Source organism: Lampetra fluviatilis, chromosome 40, assembly GCF_964198595.1.
Source record: "Lampetra fluviatilis chromosome 40, kcLamFluv1.1, whole genome shotgun sequence".
In the NCBI taxonomy this organism is placed as follows: domain Eukaryota; kingdom Metazoa; phylum Chordata; class Hyperoartia; order Petromyzontiformes; family Petromyzontidae; genus Lampetra; species Lampetra fluviatilis.
Window position 1 is genome coordinate 6,580,956 of NC_136314.1, and position 6,519 is coordinate 6,587,474.

The window sequence follows — 6,519 nt, forward strand, 5'->3', positions numbered from 1 at the left end:
CCTCTCACCGTGGCCAGCAGCAGCTCAAGTCGACGTTGGAATCGAGCTCCTACACCGCATTGCCATGGGCAAGAGTAGAAGAGAATGGTCAATGTAGAGCAAATACCGGACAGATTTTGAGATGATTACAACATGATGCTACGATGGTGAATTAGATATTTTGTGGGAACGTTTTCATTTTTTTAGGAGTGAAGTGGTGGAACTGGGTCATCGCGCAGCGCTACGAACCCAGCAGTCCCAGTTGGATTCCTGGCTCCGGGCTAACAGCTTTGGCAAGTGAGCAAAAGCAGTCCTGTCCGTCTCCCCCTTCACCAAACGTGCACTGACCAGCGTGGTGAAGTATGTTCAAAACAAAACGAAAAACCTCAACGACCGACAATGTGCGGGGGAGGCCTTCAATCAGCAGTGGATTGAGAATGGAAGGAATATATGTTTTTTAAATCCTTTATATTAAGTTCACTTGCTTGCTTGCTTGCGCGCTTACGACCGTGCAAATCTTTCGGTCGTTTTTTAAACCACTTCCCGTGATCCAATCGAGCTGATATTTTGCACACAGAATCGTTGTGCGTGACAATTTATTTTCGTTAAAAAAAATTCCAAAATTTTACACTTTTTAGGAATTTTTTTTTATATTTAATTACCAATTGCTTAATGGTGGAAGGCAATCATCTGACCCATAGGTGGCAGCCATCTCAAGCCAGAGGACGAGAGAACTCTAGCCGCCACGCACATAAAGGATTTATAGTGAAAAACTTTGTTTTTACGGGTTAATTTTTTTTAGATCTATATATAGATTTTAAACAATAGCAAATAATAGGAAATAAAAACCAGGAACATGTGAGATGGACCCAAGCGGACGAACCGAACGTGAGCGGGTCGTAAAGCAGCACGGTGCGACATGGCACACTCGCCCGCTTCCACATATCGCGAGGAATTTATTTTCCGCGCAAAGTCTACAAACATAATATTTTTTAAAAATCGTGTCTTTAAAACACGCTTTTATGCAATGTACTAGTAATGGCAGAACTCCACGACTCTCGGAAGTGGCGCGGAAGCTTGCCACAACGTAAGGGGCCGTGGCCAATAACAGCCAACGTCAGTTGAGCGTGGACAATTAGACCCAAGCCGAAACATAACATCAAAGATAATGTTAAAAAAAAGAATGGTAGAATATAGAATTGTCATCGCTATGACATAAATATACCAAATTTGCAGTCGATACCACATTGGGAAGTGGGTTAAAATTGAGTTACAAGATTTGAGGATACAACAAAAACAACAGAGAGAGTGAGTTCATAGAAAGCGTGTAAAAAGATTGTTTAAAATGGTTTGTTCATTTTTATGATAGAATAGAGTATTGTCATCAGTATGACATACGTATACCAAGTTCGCAGTCGATACCACATTGGGAAGTGGGTTAAAATTAAGTTACAAGATTTGAGGATACGACAACAACAACAACAACCACAGACAGAGTGAGTTAAAACACGTTCCTTCGGAGTGGGCAGGTAGGAGCTTGGTTGGACAGCGCATTCGTGCACGACAGACAAATATGCACGACAGACAGACAAATAGTCCCTGGTGAGCAGTGTGGAACCTGTTGTTCCTACCTGAATACAAGATAAATTGACTTGAGGTAGCCAGGCAGCCAGCCAGGTAGCCAGCCTCCTTAACTATCGGCCCCTCCCCCTTGCTTAGGCCCCTCCCCTTACCCCCCCCTCCCTCAGGCCCCTCCCCTGACCCCCCCTCCTTTAGGCCCCTCCCCTGACCCCCCCTCCCTCAGGCCCCTCCGCTGACCCCCCCCCTCCCTTAGGCTCCTCCCCTCTCCGTACCCAGCAGTAGGTCTCCACCAATCAAAGAGCTGTTTGTATTATATATTTATTTATGCACGACACACAATCAGACAGACAAATAATCCCTGGTGGGCAGCGTGGAACCTGTTGTTCCTTACCTTCTTCCGCCAGTGAATCGTCGGCTCGCGAAAGCGGCGCATACCGTGGCGACTTGGAGCGGCGGATTCCCTACACCGAGACGCGGTGAGAAGGGGAGAGGGGGGAGGGAGTGGTGGGGGAGGGTGGAGGAGGGGGAGGGAGAAGGGTGAGGAGAAGGAGGGGGTGGTGGGGGAGGGAGGAGGAGAGAGGGCAGAGGGGGATGGAGTGGTGGGGGAGGGAGGAGGGGGAGGGAGTGGTGGGGGAGGGAGGAGGGGGAGGGAGAAGGGTGAGGAGCAGGAGGGGGGTGGAGGGGGAGGGAGGAGGGGGAGGGAGAAGGGGTGAGGGGGAGACGGGGAGAGGGGGAGGGAGTGGTGTGGGAGGGTGGAGGAGGGGGAGGGAGAAGGGTGAGGAGAAGGAGGGGGTGGTGGGGGAGGGAGGAGGGGGAAGGGAAGAGGGGGGAGGGAGAAGGGGATAGGGGGGAGAGGGGGAGAGGGGGAGGGAGTGTGGGGGAGGGTGTAGGAGGGGAAGGGAGAAGGGTGAGGAGCAGGAGGGGGTGGTGGGGGAGGGAGGAGGGGGAGGGAGAGGGAGAAGGGGTGAGGGGGAGAGGGAGGGAGAAGGGGAGAGGGGGGAGGGAGGGTGGAGGGGAAGGGGAGGGGAGAGGGGGTGGGAGAAGGGGATAGGGGGGAGGAGGGAGAAGGGGAGGGAGTGATGGACGGGAGCCACACAATGGCGTGACATCTTATAGCGGTTTTCATCAGACCCAGCGCATCCTGAACACAATGGGGAGTGTATCCCACTCATTGGTTAGAACGCCTGAGTTCGATCCGAGGTTGCACCCGGCCCTGATTGAAATGGATTTTCAGGTGTCGCGAGTTGATGGCTTCAGCCCACGTAAACAATTGAGTGATTCAAACGAGCAAATTGTCTTCTGTTTCAGATTCGTTCCGATAGAGTCCAGGTCTGTGGATTAAACGTTTCTGGGTTGTATTTTGTTTAATCAATCAACACTCTTTGGAAACATGTCCATGTAATCTATGGGTCTCTGTTTATACGTAGATGGGTCTACAGGTGTCCGTATGTAAGTCTATGAGTCTCCGTATGTAGGGCTATGGTTCTCAGTATGTAAGTCGATGGGTTCCCCTATGTAAGTCTATGGGTCTCTGTGTAGGTCTATGCGTCTCTGTGTAAGTCTATGGTTATCTGTGTAAGTCTATGCGACTCTGTGTAAATCTATGGGTCTTTATGTAAGTCTCTGTGCAAGTCTATGTGTCTCTGTGTAAGTCTATGCGTCTCTGTGTAAATATATTGGTCTTTATTTAAGTCTATGGGTTTCTGTGTAAGTCTATTGGTCTCTATGTAAGTCTATGGGTCTCTATGCAAGTCTCTGGGTCTCTATGTAAGTCTATGAGTCTTTGTGTAAGTATATGCGTCTCTATGTAAATTAATGGGTCTCTATGCAAGTCTATGGATCTCTATGCAAGTCTCTGGGTCTCTATGCAAGTCTCTGGGTCTCTATGCAAGTCTATGGGTCTCTATGTAAGTCTATGGGTCTCTATGTAAGTCTATGGGTCTCTATGCAAGTCTATGGATCTCTATGCAAGTCTATGGGTCTCTATGCAAGTCTCTGGGTCTCTATGTAAGTCTATGGGTCTCTATGTAAGTCTATGGGTCTCTATGCAAGTCTCTGGGTCTCTATGCAAGTCTATGGGTCTCTATGTAAGTCTATGGGTCTCTATGCAAGTCTATGGATCTCTATACAAGTCTATGGATCTCTATGTAAGTCTCTTGGTCTCTATGCAAGTGTCTGGGTCTCTTTGTAAGTCTATGGATTTCTATGCAAGTCTCTGAGTCTCTATGCAAGTCTTTGGGTCTCTATGCAAGTCTCTGGATCTCTATGCAAGTCTCTGGGTCTCTATGCAAGTCTCTGTATCTCTATGCAAGTCTCTGGGTCTCTATGCAAGTCTCTGGGTCTCTATGCAAGTCTCTGGGTCTCTATGCAAGTCTCTGGGTCTCTATGCAAGTCTCTAGGTCTCGATGCAAGTCTCTGGATCTCTATGCAAGTCTATGGACCTCTATGCAAGTCTCTGGGTCTCTATGCAAGTCTCTGGGTCTCCGTGCAGGTGACGGGGCTGAGCCGCGTTACCCCGCTGCACTCTGTGAACCCGCTCTAAATCACGAGTGGCGACCTCGGGGGTGGTGGCGGTGGAGGCGAATCGCGGATTTGAACTCTGGAGGTCTCGGCCTCGGTGACCCCTGACCTCCGCTGCACCACCACTGGGCTGGGCCCCTCCAAACATTAATTCTAGATTTGAAGCTTTCGTGACTGCAAGGATTCATATTCTTAGGTTTTTTTCGGTAAAGTCACGTAGGTAAAACATTACAACTAATAAAAGTAAAATAAAATAAAAAATTACTTTCATTAATTTTAATGTTTTACCTACGTGACTTTACCGAAAAAAACCTAAGAATACCCCTCCAAATCTTCTCGCGTGGACGCAATCTTCATCCAGGCGCCGGTCAGCGCTTCTTCGTCGTTGTCGAGCACGGCCTGGACCTCTCGGGGTCTGCGTGTTTGGTCAGGCTGCGGGGAGCCACCGTCATTATCCAAATGTGCCCACTCCCTCCGACCAATTAGGGTCACCCGGCGCGCGCTCGCTGGGAACGAGAGGGCCCCCGATGTGGCGTGATGTCGCCGTACCTCTGGGTTTTGTTTGGGTTTTGTTTGGGTTTTGTTTGGGTTTTGTTTGGGTTTTGGCCGTCAGGAACGTGCTCGGCTCCGCCTGGACAAGCCGCTTGCCTGCGCGCGTTGTTTCGAGCGCGCCCGGCCCCGTGATGGTCAACCCGATATACATATTCTTAGGTTTTTTCGGTAAAGTCACGTAGGAAATTTTTATTTTATTTTTATTTTAGTTTTATTAATTTTTATTTTTTACCTACGTTACTTTACCGAAAAAACCTAAGAATATGAATCCTTGCAGTCACGAAAGCTTCAAATCTAGAACCCGATATACATTGACTTGAGTTTGTTCATTCTCAGGGCGCTCGGATGTAGCCACATTTAAGCAACAGAAGCAACATTAAATGTGAAGCGGGTTTTTTTTTTTTGTGACTAGGTTGAGATCATCAACTGCACTTGAAAAGCTGGTTGATCACAACTCAGTTTATGTGTTTCTATGGGTTTTTATGTGAGTCTATGGGTCTCCATGTGAGTCTATGGGTTTTTATGTGAGACTATGGGTATCTGTGTGAGTCTATAGGTCACTATCTGAATCTATGGGTCTCAATGTTAGTCGATGAGTCTCTACGTGTGTCTATGGGTCTTTATGTGAGTCTGTGGGTCTTTACGTGAGTCTATGGGTATCCATGTGAGTCTATGGGTCTCAATGTTAGTCGATGAGTCTCTAGGTGAGTCTATGGGTCTCTATGTGAGTCTATGAGTCGCTATGTGAGTCTATGGGTCTCAGTGTCAGTCTATGGGTTTCTATGTGAGTCTATGGGTCTTTATGTGAGTCTATGGATCACTATGTGAGTCTATGAGTTTATATGTGAGTCTATGGGTCTCTATGTGAGTCTATGGGTCACTCTGTGAGTCTATGGGTCTCTATGTGAGTCTATGGGTCTTTATGTGAGTCTATGGGTCACTATGTGAGTCTATGGGTCTCTATGTGAGTCTATGGGTCACTATGTGAGTCTATGGGTCTCTGTATGAGTCTGTGTTTCTTTGTGTGAGTCTATGGGTCTTTATGTGAGTCTATGGGTCACTATGTGAGTCTATGAGTCTCTATGTGAGTATATGGGTCTCTATGTGGGTCTATGGGTCTTTATGTGAGTCTATGAGTATCTAGGTGAGTCTATGGGTCTCTATGCGAGTTTATGGGTCTCTTTGTGAGTCTATGAGTCTCTATGTGAGTCTATGGGTCTCTGTGTGGGTCTATGGGTCTTTATGTGAGTCTATAAGTCTCTAGGTGAGTCTATGGGTCTCTATGCGAGTTTATGGGTCTTTATGTGAGTCTATGAGTCTCTATGTGAGTCTATGGGTCTCTGTGTGAGTCTATGAGTCTCTATGCGAGTTGTTGGTGACCGGGATGAGACCATCAACTCACTGCGTTTAATCATCACCGTGTACAGCAGCGGCCGATTCCTATCACTCGAACCCAGGATCTCAGCGTTTGCCAGCTCAGCGTTCTGACCTCTGACCTCGGAGCCACCTCTCTGTTGTTGTTTTTCTCCCAGACGATCGGTCTTAGGTTCGGCAAAGGGCTGTGCACTGATGTGGAGTTCAACACGAAGCCGGTGCAAAGGGGATGCAGATACAGGCACAATGCAGTGTCGACACTCGTTCAATAAAAAGGTGTTCAATTACATTACGACGTTCTGCTCCAGTGTCATTTTCGAAGCGTTCTTTTCCTAGAAGCTATATTCACGATCTCAAGCAGAGGCCGTAAATAAACGAACGAACGCGCACACGCACGCACTCTCACACACACGCACTCACACACGCACTCACACACACGCACTCTCACACACGCACTCACACACGCTCTCACTCACACACGCGCTCACACACACACGCACACACGCACTCACT

At 48.1% G+C, this 6,519-nt stretch overlaps 1 long non-coding RNA gene across 1 annotated transcript; it reads left to right on the plus strand.

The window, feature by feature from the left end:
• The first annotated feature begins 211 nt into the window (after nucleotides 1–211).
• On the plus strand, nucleotides 212–6,277 carry LOC144946290 (uncharacterized). Its single transcript, XR_013639799.1, has 3 exons — nucleotides 212–276; nucleotides 1,965–2,036; nucleotides 6,165–6,277. It is a non-coding gene; the product is annotated as an uncharacterized LOC144946290 (long non-coding RNA).
• Nucleotides 6,278–6,519: the final 242 nt, after the last annotated feature.